General features: G+C 30.1%; 1 protein-coding gene across 3 annotated transcripts in view; it reads right to left on the bottom strand.

Annotated features, from left to right (window-relative positions):
* Nucleotides 1–19122, bottom strand: part of LOC127721325 (uncharacterized) — a 32507-nt gene extending 13385 nt beyond the window's left edge. For 2 of the 3 annotated variants that reach the window (XM_052228060.1, XM_052228062.1), the window contains exons 1-2: nt 12877–12895; nt 643–777 (exon numbers count right to left, since the gene is read on the bottom strand). The gene's annotated coding sequence lies outside the window, so the exon portion shown is untranslated. Of the gene's footprint in view, nt 1–642; nt 778–12876; nt 12896–19054 lie in introns of those variants that run through there. The other variant, XM_052228061.1, reaches the window with a different exon arrangement.
* Between the last annotated feature and the right edge of the window lie 357 nt (nt 19123–19479).

The following is a 19479-nucleotide window of genomic DNA, read 5'->3' as shown; positions in this document are numbered from 1 at the left end:
TTAGATAACACAGAAATAAAGAATATTATGGATTTGTTTATCATTAGGAAACCACCTTTTTGATTATGTATTATTTATGGGGAGGCTGTTCGTATTGTCTTCCGTCCTACTTATCGTCCGGCCTAAATCAGACAGTTCATTGTTTCATTTTGCAGTGTTCATAGTATATCATTATATCATTGTGCGGAATATAATAAAAAATAACTGAATACCTAAATATAACAGACGATAGAAAATGTTCGATCTAAAAAAGTAGAAAACAAAACATTGTAAGGAGAAAGGTGAAATTTATGAACTAAGTTGTTTTTTTCCGTTCTGGATAAAACGTAAGTTTTTACATCCGTCCTTGTTATATTTAATTTTCTGTTCACCTCTTTAATACGTATTGTTGTTTCATATGTTGTATATATTATCAAATAATCAGAAAACTGTTCAAATATCACTTGTTTGTCACAGTTAAAATACTATCAAGAGTCCACGTATTATTACATTTAACAACCCACAAACCTCATAGAACTTACTTCTTTTAATAGTAATTTTTATCATTCTTGCCAAGATCTGAGAAAGATCAGAATGTCATTTGCGGTTTATGGAAGAATAAGTCTAACACTAATACTATCATAATTATTATGAAATCATTACCTGATTCTATAACTATATTTGCCTTGGTAATTCCCTCTTTTTGTGGCTTTTGGCAGTGTCCAACATTTTCATCTAACCTTTGATATGCAACTGGTCGACATAAAAAAACTAAGTGGAATGTCGGGATAGATAGCCCTAGAGTGGAGAAAAACATTTTTTTTTATAGATTGATATTTTTTGGGGGGAAATCATTTAAATACCAATGTCCCATATAAACAATAAAACAAACATTGATTTTGATAAAAGTAGCACATTCAATCCATTAAATGGTTAATTCAACAGAACTTAGGAATGTATGTTAAACTTGTGTAAAGCGATACATAGTAAAGGACTAAGACAGGTTTTCATGTTATATATTGATTTATAAGAGGCACTTTATTTTAAACTATTTTTTTTTATTACATTGACTATATAAGAAGAGGGGCTGAGAAACTTTAAACCTCAATATAAATATACCCCGGTTTGGAACTTTCGTGATTTTTCAAATGGCATAGGTATCAATCTGTCTAGTACCCAGTTCTTAGTACCTCATTTTTTAAAATGACATTAATTTATGATTAAGTTTTGCAAGGGTATCATTAGTTGATCTTTACTCGTAAAATATCTACTTTTTAACATGATAGGAATACATCTACTATATTGAAAGCTGAGTCTATATAAATATAATCGACAGATTGATAGATTTTTTATTTCATATTTTACATACTACAAATCTAATTTAATATGTACGGAAAACAGTTCAAGTATTTAACAGTCGACGATATATTAGTTGTGACAAAATGTAGAAAGCAATGCTTTGTACGATGAAGGTTAATCTAATGTATTGAGTTGTTAGTTTCGTTCTGTATAAATCATAAGTATTTGCATCCCTCCTTGTTATATTTTTATTTTATGCTCATAACATTTAAAAATACGTATAAGCTGTATTTATTTTGATATATAATCAGATGAATAAGGAAACTCCCTTTTCAAAATTCAAAAGATTTGTATTTAACATTGATGTTCGAATACTCACTTCATCAGAATTCAAATCCTATATATAGTCTTCAAATTTGTACATTTAAAACCAGTAGAATCCGAGGAACAGATACACGAAACACCTCTGAACTTTATTGAGGGCATAAATATTCCTAACGAATCGCATCTTTTATATTTCAAATAGTAATCATGTTTAACAATCCTGTTGCTATTTTATACTAATATTCCTTTTAACAAAAAAAGCATTGACTTTATTTTCATTTATGTTTCTCTTGTTTTTGTTTTTTGGCAGTGCTCAAACATGTTCTGCCAGCCTTGGATCCTTACTAGCTGCTCGATATTAGATAAAAATTGAATGTTCGGGATGTATACGCATAGTGTGAGGGGAACATTTGATATTTAAAATTGGGGAAATAGATTCCACATATGACCTCAATTACAATTAAACCTCAAATGTCATCAACAAAAATCAAGACATTCTTCTGCATCTAATATGTGTAATCCATTCAATCGACTAAATGATTAAATAAAAGAATCAGATATACTAAAATTGTGTACAGATATTCATATGAAACATTATGGCGGGTTGCCTTATTATATTTTGTATACTAATATTAAATTAAACGAACGAATGTATCATTTTGTTCTTTAATCTATTTTGTCAACCCTAGTACATTGTTATATAAAAAAAGATAATGCTTACCCCATTCTTAACCTTATTACATGTCATGATCGTCATACTTTTGTTATAGCGAAAGCTCAAAATGTTTTGATATATGTTTTGTCTTTGAGTTTTCTTTATGGTAGATATAAATGTAGGACACCGAAAGTCAACGGAAACGATTTCAAAGCACAATTTTAAAAGTGTTTTCTTACACTTTAGACAATGTTATGCTTATATAAACACGCTACAATTAGCATGAAGAGACAATTTTTAAAGGTCATTATCTGAAAATAATTAGTATGAATAAATTATACTCTTTGTTATTCTTTTTTCCTTTTCTTCAGTATGCATGATTTACAGGTGTAGGATTAATTTGTAAAATTATACTGATTGACCTGTACAAAAATTAATAATGAACAATACATTTATCGAAAAGGGACCACTTTCTCGAAATCACTTGTAAAAATGTCTGCATTATGGGATAAATAAACAAAAAATAACTTCAATTTTAACGGACTTGCCATTCAATTTATCATATAAGATTTCACAGAAATGAAAATTAAAATGTAACTTTTTTTTGTCATAAACCAATTTTATGAAGAATTGGTGTTTACGTTAAGGAATCCTTCCGTAAGTCTTTTTGTTCAACAGTCTATATAACAGTCGACGGAATATATCAGTTTTTTCAAATGTAGAAAACGATATTTTGTACTATAAAGTTTAACTAATGTATTTAGTTGTTTTTCCGTTCTGGATACATCATAAGTATTTGCATCCGTCCTAGTTATATCTAAATGTATTTTCATAAGTTAAATACGTACTAGGTGAATTAATTTTGTTTATACATAAATCAGATGAATAAGAAATCTCCCATTTCAATTTTAAAAAGACTTGAATTATGCAATGATGTTCGAATACCACTACTTAAGCACATTTTAAATCTTATACAGAGTCCTCGTACATTTAAACCAAGTACAACCCCGGGGACAGATACATGAAACACTTTTGAATATTTATAAAGGGCATTAATATTCCAAAAGATTCGCATCTTTTATTCAAACAGTAATACTGTTTAACACTCTTATCGCCATTTTATACTGATACTTCTTATTATAAAGAATCGTTGACTTTGTTTACTGACTTTTATGTTTCTATTGTTTTTTGTTTTTATTGTTTGGTAGTGCTCTACATCTGCTTTTAGCCTTGAATCATAACAAACTGATCGACATTAGAGAAAATGGAATGTTTTGGATGTATGTGCCTAGTGTTGGGAGAAACATTTGATATTATTATAAGTTGGTGAAATATATATGACATATCACGTCAATTACAATAAGATCTTCAAACATCATCAACACACAACAAGCTTTCAATATGTGTCACCAATTCAATCGATTTAATGATTAATTGAAAAGATCTGAAATCAGGTATGTTAAAATCGTGTTCAGATATTCACATGAAATATTACTAAGGGTGTCATTATTATATTTTCAACTGATACGAAACACTCTTCTTTTTTAAAACAATATGCTGATAGAATATTTTCATTCCTGTTCAACTGTATAACAGCTGGAGAATATGTTATGACAACATATATTGAAAAAAAGATGTGGTATGATTTTCAATGAGACAACTCTCAACAAGAGACCAAATGACACAGAAATTTACAACTTTAGGTCACCATACATCCGTCAACAATGAACAAAGCCCTAAACGCTTAGTCAGCTATAAAAGGAACCGAAATGACAAATGTAAATAAATTCAAACGAGAAAACTAACGGCCTAAGTCATGTACACCATATTGAGCGAAAAACTATATGTAACACAGCAACAAACGACAACCACTAAATTACAGGCTCCTGGCTTGGGATAGGCACATCTAGAATCTGGTGGGGTTAAACATGTTAGCAGGCACCCAATCCTCCCCCTTACATGGGACAGTTGTGTAACAGTACAACATAAGAACAAACTATAAAAATCAGATTGAAAAGGCTTAATTCATCATATGAATACAAATAGACATACATCTAATAAAAACACAGAGTAGACGTTGACGGGTACTTGTACATCGCAACAACAAAAAGACACTAAGAACAGATCTGAGAGTACTCGCAGTTACTGACAGCTAGCTAAAAGCCAATAACAACTATTAAAAAAATTCTGCATCGAAGATCAACTTTGCATCTTTAATATATCAATTATCAAAAAGTAAAATCACAAAAATACTGAACTCCAAGGGAAACTCAAAGCGGAAAGTCCCAAATTAAATGGCAAAATCAAAAGCTCAAAAACATTAAACGATAACCATGTTTTTCTGACTTTTCTTCACTTTGCAACGAACGAATGTATCATTAAGTTTGGTATCTTTGATCTAATTTTTTAACCCTTATATGAAAAGAGGTAATGCTGTAACATTGTTGTCGTATAATTCACTACAAAACTTTGGCTGGCAAGCCGTCTACTGAAGTTCACATCAATGGCTTAAACTAAAACCGTTGGAATACCAGACCAAATAAGAAATTAAAGAGCATTGAAAACCTAATAAATAAATGTTTTTATAAACTTATTCCAAACTTTCGGAAAATTATGTTCCAAATTATGCTAGAAGAACCTTAGTAACTTAATAATTCAACATTTTATAAAACAGCCTAATTTCACAAAATTGTCGTTAAAACAATCAATAGATATCTTTCTATTTAAATAGTTATGAGACCGTTGGTGATAATGCATTATAGTCACTTGTATAAACAGAACGCCTTTCTTTTAGGCCAGTTTGACATTTTAACGATTAACAATTAATATTTTTCAAATTACAGTTGTTTATTTCATTGTTTATTGTCTTTTTTATTGTTTTTTGGTGTTGTTATATTTGTATAGGATGTATGTTTTCTTTTAGAACAGAAATTGTAGTTATTTGAATTCAATCTTTAAAAATTCGTTATATCTAATAGCAAAAGTGTTTCTATCTTTTATTTAGTATTAATAGTATGTATAAAGATAGATATTACTTTAACATTGACGTGACCGTTTTTATTAATTTTGTCAACTTATTTTTATTATTATTGGATTTATCTTACATGAGTATCTTAAACTAAGACTTTACCTATAGGACAGTGTGATAAATTAAGGGAACAAACTTTTTTGTTTTTTTATAAAGAATATTATGAAAATATATGTACATGTCAATAGTTGTATCTTTGGTCAACGAAAATGACAGATTCAAAGATTCCTTTGTTCATTAACTTTTTATACATTTTTTAACATAATCTTTTAACTCAATAACCTCGCTTAAAACCGGAATTTCTTTAATATACCTTGTTATCAGAATCTTTGTTTGAGCAATATGCGTTTTTGTATATTATTATATACATTTTTTATTTTATAGATTTGTAGTGTAAATAATTGATTTAGTTTTTGATTCCTTAATTTTATAGCAGAGTTTCGACCGATGTTCATTTTGTAACTATTGAAGTAATACTGTGGATTCTTTATTATTCGTTGGATACAAATTTTCGTGATTTTCGTAAGTAAAGGTGAACCACGAAATTAAATGTTCAACTAAAAAAAAATTTCTATCAGGTTGTATGCAGACTTTGGCAAAACCACGAACTCACATATCCAAGAAAAGGCAAGTTTTCCTAAATCCACGAAAATTGGTACCCACGAAAATAAATGAATCCACAGTACTTTTTGTGATGGTTAATATATAAATTTAAAAAGATAGATAAATAGAACAATGATCCATCATTATTTCTACCTTCTATTTCATTTTTTTTTTTTTTATTTCAATAAGATTATATTTGAATGCACATAATTTGTAAATAAAATTTGAGAATGGATGCAAATAATATTGTGATAAAAATGAAATAAGACAACGTAATGACATGTGGTCAGCCAAAAAGAAAAAAAAACATGTGTAATAAGATGTATTGCTTATAAAGTTATGTAACCTTTTTATAATGATTTGCTTAATAAAAAAAAATGAAGAATGATGAGATTTAATTACATTGACTTGTATATACTAGTTTTACGGTCATCATTAAGAATATGTCTCAATTTTCTATAGACATATTGCATGGTCTTTGATTTTGAGATACCCGTAAAATCATGTTAACTGTGAAATTGTCTTTTATGTCTTATTCCCAATTGTGAAATTTGGCCTGATTGTGACTGTACATGCGGGTGATTCAAACATAGCACAAGACGCTTATCCTGACATCACACACTTATTTTCAAAGATATATGTCTATAAACTCATCATAGATACCAGGAGATGTCACTATGTAGAAAGGGGGTATATTTGCCTTCTTGCAAAGATCACAATCAGCTGTTTTTGTACTACAAAACTTCCTCACACCAGTACGCTCTAATATGCAATTACAGGTATATTGAATTTTCAGCACAAGTCAAATAAGTTATAGTTTTGAAATGTAATAACTGACACTTTATATTATAGAGAAAGTCCAAAAACCTATCCAGTTATGAGAAATAATGTAGGAGAGGGCAGTTATTTTTGACATTCACTATCTTCATTTTCAATAGACAAAAGCAAAATAAAATTAATTACTGCAATTCATGTGAAATTCAAGACAGAAATTCCATTATCAAATGGCAGAATCAAAAGCTGAAACACATCAAACGAAAGGAAAGGAACAATATTCCTGACTTGGTACATGCATTTCTTTATGTGGAAAATGGTGAATCAAACCTCGTTTTCTTTTCATTTTCCTCATGCTGTTCCCAATAAACTAAAATCAAAATCTTAAGATGAAGCTGACCAGCTCTACTCACGTATCAAACGTTATTATTAACAGTAGAACAATTACTGTAAAAAGATCTGGAATAAATTCATCCATATTCATGTTGTAAGTCATTCTATACACACCTCTTTCTTGTAGATGGATTGAAAGAATATTTATTTGCGCTTTAGGTAGTATTTCGGTAGGAAACAACCCTAATGTTTAGATAAATATTAAATGCAGAATCTTCTATGAAAAATGAAACGGTACGGCTCGAATGAATTTCCATGTATGTACATTTAGGTCTAGGTTATTTAATTAGTAAGTGTGTGCTCGATTATAAGTATTTTCGGAAACAAAACATGATTCTATATTTCAAGCAATTATATTAGATAAATTAAAATGAAAACAATGTTTCATTCATAAGCAACTTTTTTTCTCTTTGCTCATTACATCGAACACCAATTTTATGCATTTCTTAGATGAGTCTTAGATAGCAATCCATACAAACTGCGAATGAATTTGATTATGCTACGAGTTTCTGTCGTAGTTAACTGTAAACCGCACCCACTATTTAATAGGGGCCTTATTCAAATTCTGACCATATCCCTCTAATTCTATACATTTGTACTTGTTTTTAAATTATAACGACGAATATATAAATAATATTATGAATACGCAATTTTAACCATTTCAGTGTCCTGATCTTTTCATTCTATAAAACCGCAATATTATTGTAGAAACTATCTGAGTAACTCTTCTGTTTGAAATGTTTATAGTAAAATGCAGCAAACAATGGGATATTCATAATTGAATAATAATGAGGTAGATTAATGGGTGTCTAAATTAAAATCCATAGATTTGTCAAAATGTGGTTCATATCATGTTGTTTTTTTAAAAATGTAATAACAATAATTTGTCTAGGTGATTGTTTTCCACGGTACAAGTTGTGCAAACTTTTCATATTTTGTATGGTGTCTGCATGATAATCCTAATTTTGAGTGAACAAAAAAAGTTCACCATAGAATTTTTAAATAATGATGCGGAAATACCTCTATATCCTTTCAGATAAGAACAATAACAAAATGTTACCCGAGTCGTTTTCTTGCTACATGATACCATCTATTTGGTAAAATCACAACGCATTCTATTATGAATGTGACTATTCTGAGTAATCTCTCCTTATATGGCATAGTTGAAAAAATGAATCAGACAAAACTGTTCTCCTTTTTGTAAAATACAGCCGTAACATATGATAAAACACAATTTTCTATATTAACGTAATAAGCATGAAAAGTCTCACACATGAATTACATAGTACCCTCAGTATTTGTACATTTCATTGAAGATCATGACCGATTGTTATCTACTATTTCAAAATCCAAGATGGAAGAAGACATCCAAGTTCCGTACATCTGTTCAATATTACAAAAAGAATTCAATTCAGTTCAAACAGAAGATGAATATCACTGAATGGATACTACATGTATCTGCGACAGAAATTCAGCCAAGATTTACCTCTAAAAAACTGCGGATATTGTTGTAAAACTGCAATGAATAATGACATATTGAATGTACATTGTATTACTACGATCCAATCCCAACAAAGACATCAGCTGATTTACTAAGTTTACATCCAATATCGCATTACTTCCTTTAGAATTATTTCAAGGTGTACACACTTTTAAAGAGAATGCAAATGGAAATATTCAAAAGGGGAAAACGTCCATATGAAAATAAGAAAATAACTCTTTATTTCTATAAAGAAATTTGAAGAGTGGACAAAGTTACTATGGAAGCTTGAAATTACAGAATTTAACACAATAAAGAACGGGACTTTGAATCAGGAGTTCTATTCCACAAATCAATTGCATTTGAAGTAGTTGTCAAGTCAAAACATAACGGTATTTTTGTACGACACTACATATTCAACACACAGAATGAACTATTACTTCGGAATTAACTTAAACATAAACAAGTGTTTGTTTCACTGTCCTTACTCAAAAGTCATTATTTTAAACATTATTATAATACAGCAAAATATTTTTTTTTCTGTGGAGATCTTTTACAATTGCTTTAAGGTATTAACAATATATTTACTATCAACGTTGTATAAACTCAGATATATTTAATCAACATTGTACAAACAGTTAAAGACAGGCGAAATATACCAAAATGACATTCAAATTCATAAGTCGAAAATAAACGGACAAGACCATGGCTACACAAGACCAAAAGACAAACAAAAAAACCCGCAACATAGAAAACTAATGACCGAGCAACACGAACCCCATTCAATACATGGGTTGGTCTCAGGTGCTCTGGAAGGGTGAACAAAGGATACAATCGAAAATATTAGAAATGATGCGAAAATGATAAACAATTTCAGAACTTCAGGGTAATATGCTCATTGTAGTCTATTTCCTTGTTTATGTTGAAATAATGAATACATGCAGTTGCTTTGCATTTCAAGTTACAACAGTGAAAATTAATTCCAACATACATCTTTCTATTACTCATGGTTGTTACCGAAGTTTTAATGTTTAAACAATAACACTAGCTACTTTTTTATTTATCTTTGGTCGACTGTATTCCGCCTTGAATGGCTCACAAATTGAAGCATTTTACATGATGTGAGTATTGAAACATACATCTTTATTCGATTATTTTTACTTTCATCTAGTGAGGTGAAAAAAATATCAAAAAGTAAAATAGTTTACAACTTCCGTATCAATAAAAGGACAAATACCTGTATGTCTGTGTCCCTTTATTCAAAAGACATCCTTTTAAGCATATTATTAATGAAACCTGGAACGTACATGTATTACAAAGTTAAAACTTTTAAATATGTATTCCTTTGAATACCATTATGTTTTATTGAGGACGTTTAGGATTTAGTTGTGAGTAATTCAAAACCTACTTTTTAAAAACGTTTTAGGTCAATGCAGTTTTGGAAATTCAGCGATAAATCCGGATGGGTGATTCTAGTCAATATCTATTAATACTAATGATCAAGTATCGAAGGAACTTAATGTACGAAGGTATATCATTCGCCCTTATTCGCTGTAAATGATGAATAAGTTAAAAGAAATTTAATAATAACGTATTCATATCTTAAGTGATATGAATCACTTATATAAAAAATATGGATATATGGGCTGATTGCGAATAAACAACTACATGTATTATCTTGTCCTTTAAAATACATCAATACTACTAAAATACCGAGATCAAATGTGCTAGCCGGCATGACGTAAATACTACGAATCAAAGATTTCAACTTCATATATCACTAATATAGGACAGTGTTGTTAATTAAAAATTTCACCATTTCAGACCCTTTTGTTTTCCACATGATTAATATTACCAGTAATTAGCATATTCCGGGTCGAATCCGATACCAATACCAATAGCACTACAAAAGTCAAAAAGTCTGAAAAGACCAGTTTTTGTCTGAATTTGCATGAATTTTTACTCGACATTCTTAATTTGTCTGAATAATTTTTAAAAATTCTTGACATAGTATGAATTTGTCTAATAAGGTTCTTGATTTTTCTTGACAAGTGTCTTGACAGTATGAACATTGTCTTAAAATTTCTCGACACTTCCTGTATCATCTGATAAGAGTCTGGATTAGTCTCGAACAATTCTTGACTGTCTTAAATTTGTCTCGATCTGTCTTGACATATTCTTGACATTCTTAATAATGTCTGAATATGTCTCGACATTTTCTTGACATTCTAAATAATGTCTGAATATGTCTCGACACATTCTTGACAGTCTTAAATATGTCTTGACACTATCTCAACAGTATAAATTTTGCCTGAAATGTGAACAGACTTATTCTGCACTGTTTATGACATTCTATTGCTGTTGTATACTCCTTTTTATTATGGCTAAACTAAACTTTGAAGAATCAAGGACTAATTTGGTATAGTAAGATACCCATTTGGTGCAACTAAGTTGGAATACCCTGAATAATCCCCCATGTAGTTTAATTTTGATTTATTTTTATTAAACATTTAAGTAATTGTTTTCACTTGGAATATAAGTCGAAGGTATTGACAAACAGCATTTAGATTTTTGTCGTTCGCAAAACTGCCAGTCAAATTTGCTTTACTAAAATAGGTGTCTTGTATCTCTTTTGGACCCCACAATTCATCTTTTGGGTTTGTGTGGCTAAAAAAAGAGGGGGGGGGGGGCTTTCGTTTAGGTCAAAGAATTTGTTCCCATCTTGATTCAAAAACCTTATTCATTTTTTAGAACAACCCAAAAACATTTTTTATTCAAATGTGAGTGTTGAATTTTATAATTTTTTATCAAAAATAAATATTTGTGATAACTCCTTCCTGAAAAGAAAAAAATGTTTAGATCTATATTATGCATGTCTGTTTGAGAACCATTTCATAAGACCGATGATTTCTATAGAAATCATTGATGGGACCCATTATAAATACATTTTTTTTATTATTCCTGGAGTAGATAATAATTTTCTTTTAATCTTTGGGAATTATTCAATTTGTTTTTATGTTTAAATAATTAACTTCATAATTTTGATGAAGAAAATCCATTTCAATTCAATTTTTTTTCATCAAAATGATGATTTTCATTTTCATCTATCAACAAACTTTTTAAATTGTAGTGGCATGGTCGGTCAACTGATAAGTTGTATGGCTGATTACAGGTAAAGCAATAACTTCTATTTGACAGTTGCGTGTACTCTGGGGTGTGGAATACCTTAATTTTATGGGGAACATCCTGTCCATGTGTAATACTTAATATATTCCAACAGATAACATAACACTAATTTTTCTTCTGTTAAATGAATGATTTGTATATCATCATAATTTGCTATTTATATAAACCACATTTTGGTATATTAATTAATTACCATATCAGCATTGAATATTAGGAATGTAGAATGAGATATGTCTACAGTATGATTGGTTTGAATCATTTAATTTATAAGATTTAGGAATCAAAATTTGTAATTATTTAAAAACCCACATTGAAATTGTTTTATATCAACACACCCACATTTGAATTATTTTATACTTTAGATTTGAATTCATAGCCATATTTGCATTTGTAAAAATATTTATATACCCAAATTTTCAATTATTTTACATGCCCAACTTTTATTTTTGTTGTAAAAAAGTGTAACTTGAAACAACAGTATATCATATAAAGAGAAATAAAGATTAAAGTTATATCATGAATATTGGTCATGATTTGTAAAACTCAGAACTGTCAAGTAAATTTAAGACACGATTCAAAATGCTCAGAATATGTCAAGCCATACTGAGAAAAAATAAGAATGTCGAGAATATGTCGAGAAATTTCAAGACAGTATTCAAATGTCAAGAATTTGTCAAGAAATTTTAAGACCATATTCAGAATGTCGAGAATATGTCGAGTAAATTTCATACAAATTTAATATAAATGAGAATTTGTCAAGAAAAATTAAGACACAAGTCATACTTTTGGAGAATGTCGAGTAAAAGTTCATGCAAATTAAGACAAAAACTGGTCTTTTCAGACTTTTAGACTTTTGTAGTGTAGTATATATCACATGTAGTTTCCGATTGTATGTATGTATGAATGTTTGCATATTTGTGTATTCTGTATCTTCCTCCTTTATTAGGAGCACCACTAGGGTTATGGTGTAAATGAAGGATATTTAACACATTGTATTGAGCATTTGCTGACACAGTTTCCCAGCCTGGCCGTGGCGGGACTTACTTTTTGCCTACACAGTTTCCCAGCCAATCCATGGCGGGTCTTACTACAAGAAAGGTAAGCTTCCAAAAAACAATAAGTACAATTCAATAAAATATACGAACACACACTTACCTGATTCACTCACTCTCCTAAAAAAAATGCAAAATATTAAATAAATTAAATACAAAATAAGGAATATTTCACTCCGGATGCAACTCAAAATTCATGACAACGAACGGAAAACCTGCAAGAACATGCTGTAGTACGAAAACAAGGACAGGTTCAAACAAAAAGATTTATGAAGCAGAGAAAACTATGCACCTTATAATCAGCATAATTTTATCAGATGAAATTACGAATACTAAAAATCCAGGCTAAAAGTATAGTAAGGTATTTCAATTTATTCATGGACCCGGGATTTCGCGAAAGTGTTTGAGTTATTAATGAAATCTAGAACCATCTACGACTATTTTTGGATTTCAAGTGGTACATTATGGAAGATAAATCTAAGCCAAACATATTTATGTTTCGAGGGGTCAAACTTGTTTATGAACGCTCAATCGTCATATTCGATATCCATTTTTTACTTGTACAAGATGTTATTGTCGAAGCATAAATTTAATGGTTTGTGCCATCACACAATTATTTACCTTGATTATGACCCGTTTATATATAAAGTTGAATTCATGGATTTATAGTTTTACTTCATGCCGGCTAACAAATTGGACCTCGTTATTTTAGTAGTATAAATGATAGATATCACCTATTTAAAAATAAGGTGATATGGTATGATTGCCATTATGAAAACCACTTCTATCCAACAGAGTTGAACTATTGCTCATCGTACAGTTTCCATCAATGAGTAATATCTATACCAGATATACAGCCACAAAAGGCCTTTCCATGACGTAATGGCCTGATTAATAATACACCAATTAAGGAATATCATACATAGCAGACAATGACAAATGACAGGCACTGATTTACCGGCCCCGGTACAGTCACATTAAAAAATGTGGCGGGATTAACCATGTTTATAAGCTCTCAACCTTCTCCATAACTTTCGATAGTTCTTCGGCCGATTCAAAATAGAACGTAACAAGAATATTGCATGAGGTTTGGGTCTTGGGAAACGCGACATATTAATTAGTAGATTTAAATCTGTGTTAACTATATTAAAATTGATCAATCAAAATAACATGATCTAAATACAAATGCAATAGGTTAAAATTACCCGAATAACGTGGGAATTTAGGCCCTACCTTTTTGTTTCAATTGTTCTAATGAACCCAACCCCCTGTATTTATTAATCGAGGATCTGGTTCCCAGACTTTCTCTTCATGTGGAAGATATCTATCATTTATACTACTTAAATAACGAGGTCCAATTTGTTAGCCGGCATGAAGTGAAACGATAAATGTGACTGTTCCGGGGCCGGTTAATAAGTAGTTGTCATTTGTTATTGTCTGCTATGTATGATTTTCCTTAAATGTTGTATTATTAATCAGGTCATTACGTCATGCAACGGCCATTTGTGGCTGTATATCTGGTATGGATATTACTTATTGATGAAGGCTGTACGATGAGCAATAGTTAAACTCTGTTGGATACAAGTAGTTATCATATTGGCAATCATACCATATCACCTTATTTTTAAATAGGTGATTTCTATCATTTATACTATTACAATAACGAGGTCCAATTTTTTAGCCGGCATGAAGTAAAACGATAAATCCATGAATTCAACTTTATATATAACTAATATAGGACAATGGTGTTGATTAAAAATTACACCATTCCAGGCCCTTTTGCTTTCCACGTGATTAATATTACCAATAATTAACAGCTTCTGGGTCGAATCCGACACCCATACCATTAATATATGTCACCTGTTACCTAATCTGTACATTCCGCCTCTGTCAGGCGCACCATCAAACGGTGTATTTGGGATTTGCTATGTACACGGTCGTTATCACATTTGAACTTCCTTATTATACAGGAATTGACACTACTAAATTTAATCAATGTCACATGTAGGTTCCAGTTTTTGTAAGAACACCAGGACGGGTTCAAACAAAAAGATTTTTAAACAGAGAAAACTGTTCACCTTTTAATCAGCAAGACTTTATCAGATGACAATATGAATAAGGTTTAGGTACTGTAATTTAGTCACGAAACCGCGATGTAGCGGATGTGTTCTAGTTTTTCTTATATCTCTTTTGATATGATTTGATAATAAAAGAATATGGCCGACTGATGTCTACAGAAATTTAGACAATTGACAAAATTGAATGGCATTTAGAATATCTAAACGTACATTTTTTGTTTTAATCATGGGGTCAGAAATTAGTAATACATTAATATGTCGTGCCTAGATTCGTCTTCTATAATGTACCACTAAAAAATCCTAAAACTACTTTGATAATTTTTTCTACAATCAGAAAACGTTTGAATACAAATCAGTTTTTGCCTTACTTACCCTTTACTTTCAAAGTCCTCAATAAACCAACATTGCGCTCAACAACTTACACATTTAAAGTTTAAACTGTGTAGATAGTTTCAGGTTTCACTAATAATATGTTTAAAAGGACAAGGTAAATAGTTTTGTTATGGCACTCAGCCCATATCTCAATATCTTTTATTTAGGTGATTCCCATCATTTAAGAAATGAATGCGTTATTTTTAAATTTATTTAAACATTTTCATTTTCGTACATTAACCTGTTTCGGTAGTTGATCATGAATATGAATGAATATTGACTAGATAAATCTATCCTGATGTACTACTGAAATGTCTCAAACTACATTTACTTATTGTTGTACATTCAGAAAATCAGTGTTTGCATTACTTACCGTTAAATTTTTAAAGTTTTCCATAAAACAACATGGCGCATTAACGAAATACACATTTAAAGTTTAAACTTTGAAGAGGTTTTACGGTTTCATTCATGATGGATTTAAATGGATGTCTTTTGTATAAATGACAAAGAAATAAAAATGTGTTTGTGTTTATATTTATTTGGAAGTTGCAGACAATTTTTCATGTTTGATAATCTACTGTTTTTTCTTTGTTCAATCAACTGGATAAAGGTTAAAATAACCGAAATAAACATTAATTTTATGTTTCGACAATCACATCATGTACAAATGAAAAATAAATATGCTACATAATCTATAATATGGAACAAAACACGGATTTCAATGTTTAAACTGATTGTATTATCCCTGTTTGGGGGCTGCACTCATTACTTTTACCCGTGTACATGCAAAAACTTCAAACTAATTCACAATCTGAACAACAGACAATTATATTTAATTATGTTTTATTTAAGAAAATATTATAATATTGTAAACACTGATGTAAATTTAATATCTCGCGTTTCCCTTGAAAATAAAAACTCTAACCTCATGATATATTCTTGTTACGTCTCATTTTGAATAGACCGAACAGTTGTTAAAAGTTATGGAGATGTTTAAACGCTCACCTGTCATACACGTGAATGGTTTAGCTAGCTATAAAACCATTTTCTACATTAGAAAATGCCTGTACCAAGTCAGGAATATAACAGTTGTCTTCCATTCGTTTGATGTGTATGAGCTTTTGATTTTGCCATTTTATAAAGGACTGTCCGTTTTGAATTTCCCTTGGAGTTCGGTATTTTTGTTATTCTTTACTTTTCACAAACATGTTTAACCCCGCAACATTCTTTATGTGACCGTTCCATGGCCTGTCATGTATGTTTTTCGTAAAATGTTATGTTATTAATCCGGTCATTATGTCATGTCACGGCCTTTTCTGGCTGTATATCCGGTATGGATATTACTCATTGTTGAAGGCTGTACGATGAGCTATAGTTGAACTCTGTTAGATAGTTTTCCTATTGGCAATCATATCATATCACCTTATTTTATATAGGTGATTTCTATCAGTTTTCTTATATCTCTTTTGATATGATTTGATAATACAAGAATGTGGCCGATTGATGTCTACAGAAATTTAGACAATGGACGAAATTGAAAGGTAATTTGAATATTTAAACGAAGATTTTTGTTTTAAGGATGGGTTCAGAAGTTAATGATACATTAATATGTCGTGCCTAGATTCATCTTCCATTGTGTACCACTGAAAATCATAAAACTACATTGATTTTTTTCTACAATCAGAAAACGTTTAAGTACAAATCAGTGTTTGCATTACTTACCCTTCACTTTTAAAAATCCCCCATAAAACAATATAGCGCTCAACGAAATTCACATTTAAATTTTAAACTGTGTAGATGATTTCAGGTTTCGTTAAAAATATGTTTAAAAGGATGAGGTAAATAGTTGTTTCATGGCAATCTTACAATATATTTTATTTACTAGGTGATTCTCATCATTTAACATATGAATACGTTACTATAAAATTTATTATATTCATTAACAACAGGATAGGGCCGAATGCCATACCTTCGTACATTAACCTGTTTCGGTAGTTGATTATGAATATGCATGCATATTGACTAGATTAATCTATCCTGATGTACTACTGCAATGTCTCAAACTGCATGTATTTATTTTTCAACATTCACAAAATGTTTGAAAACAAATCAGTGTTTGCATTACTTACCTTATAATTGTAAAAGTTTTCCATAAACTAAAATAGGGCTTAACTAAATACATATTTAAGGTTTAAACTTTGTAGATTGTTTTAGGTTACATACATGATACATTTAAAGGAATGTCTTTTGAATAAATGACCATGAAATAAAAATGTGTTTGTGATTACATCAATAACTAAAGGTAGTTAAAGTCAAGACTTTATGTTTGATCTTTACTGGGTATTCTTTAAATAAACATTAATTTCATGTTTCGACAATTGATTTGTCCAAGTAAAAAATTAATATCGAATATGAGGATTGAGGGTTTACAAACATGTTTAACCCCGCCACATACATAAATATATCTTGCCTAGATTTATCTTCCATAAAGTACCACTTGAAATCCAAAAATAGTTGTAGATGGTTCTAGGTTTCATTAATAACTCGACCACTACCACAACATCCTGGGTCCATGAATGAATTGAAATACCTACGCTTTATTTTTAGCCTGATTTTTAGTATTCGTAATGTCATCTGATAAAATCATTTTTTTCTCTGCTTTAAAAATCTTTTTGATTGAACCCGTCCTGGTTTCCTTACTACAGTATGTCCTTACCGATTTCCCGTTCGTTGCAATGACATTTGTGCGGCATCCGGGGTGAAACTATCCCTTATTTTCTATTTAATTGTTTTTATATTTTGCATTTTATTTTTATTTTTGAGGAGAGTGAGCGAATCAGGTAAGTGTGTGTTCCTATGTTTTATTGAATTGTACTTATTGTTTTGTGGAAGGTTAACTTTATTGTAATAAGACCCGACCTGTAACGGCCAGGCTGTGTTTTAAATGTCCTTCATTTACACCATAACCAATGGTGGTGCTCCTAATAAAGGAGGAAGATACAGCGCACACATATATGCATACATTCATACAACCAGAAACTACATGTAACATATACTATGGTTATTGGTATCGGATTCGACCAAGAACATGCTAATCATTGGTAATATTAATTATGTGGAAAGCAAAAGGGCCTGAAATGATGTAATTTTTAATTAACAACTCTGTCCTATATAAGTGATATATTAAGTTGAAATCTTTGATTCCTAGTTTTTACGTCATGCCGGCTAACATATTTGACTTCGGTATTTTAGTAGTATAAATGTGTTTAAAAGGACAAGATAAATAGTTGTCTTATTCGCAATCAGCCAATATATCCATATTTTCATATGGGTGATTCATATCACATAAGATATGAATACGTTATTATTAAATTTCTTTTAATTTATTCATCATTAACAACAGAATAAGGCTGAATAAGGCCAAATGATATACCTTTATACATTAACTCCCTTTGATACTTGATCATTAGTATTATTAGATATTAACTAGATTCACCTATTCTGATTAATCACTGAAATTTCCCAAACTACATTGACCTAAAATGATTGAAAATACAATATATCAATATCTTTTATTTACTAGGTGATTCTCATCATTTAACATATGAATACGTTACTATTAAATTTCTTTTAACATATTCATTAACAACAAGATAGGGCCGAATACCATACCTTCGTACATTAACCTGTTTCGGTAGTTGATTATGAATATGCATGCATATTGACTAGATTAATCTATCCTGATGTACTACTGCAATGTCTCAAACTACATTTATTTATTTTCTACATTCACAAAATGTTTGAAAACAAATCAGTGTTTGCATTACTTACCTTATAATTCTAAAAGTTTTCCATAAATTAACATGGCGCTTAACTAAATACATATTTAAAGTTTAAACTTTGTAGATTGTTTAAGTTACATACATGATACATTTAAAGGGATGTCTTTTGTATAAATGACAATGAAATAAAAATGTGTTTGTGTTTTTATCAATAAGGTAGTTAATGTCCATTCTTTATGTTTGATCTTTTCTGTGTCTTCTTTAAATAAACATCAATTTCATGTTTCGACAATTAATTTGTACAAGTAAAAAATGAATATCGAATATGAGGATTGAGGGTTTACAAACATGTATGTATAAAGACACACCCACGTTCATTTTGATCTATAAAGAGGTTAAACTCCTAACTGTCCTACTGTCTGTCGATACATTTATTTTTGGCATTGAACAAGTCATGTCTTCTTTGACTTTCCA

This window comes from Mytilus californianus, unplaced genomic scaffold (genome assembly GCF_021869535.1).
Source record: "Mytilus californianus isolate M0D057914Y unplaced genomic scaffold, xbMytCali1.0.p SCAF_12, whole genome shotgun sequence".
Lineage (NCBI taxonomy): Eukaryota > Metazoa > Mollusca > Bivalvia > Mytilida > Mytilidae > Mytilus > Mytilus californianus.
Note: the sequence above shows the minus strand (reverse complement) of the source record. Positions and strands in the feature narration are given on the sequence as shown.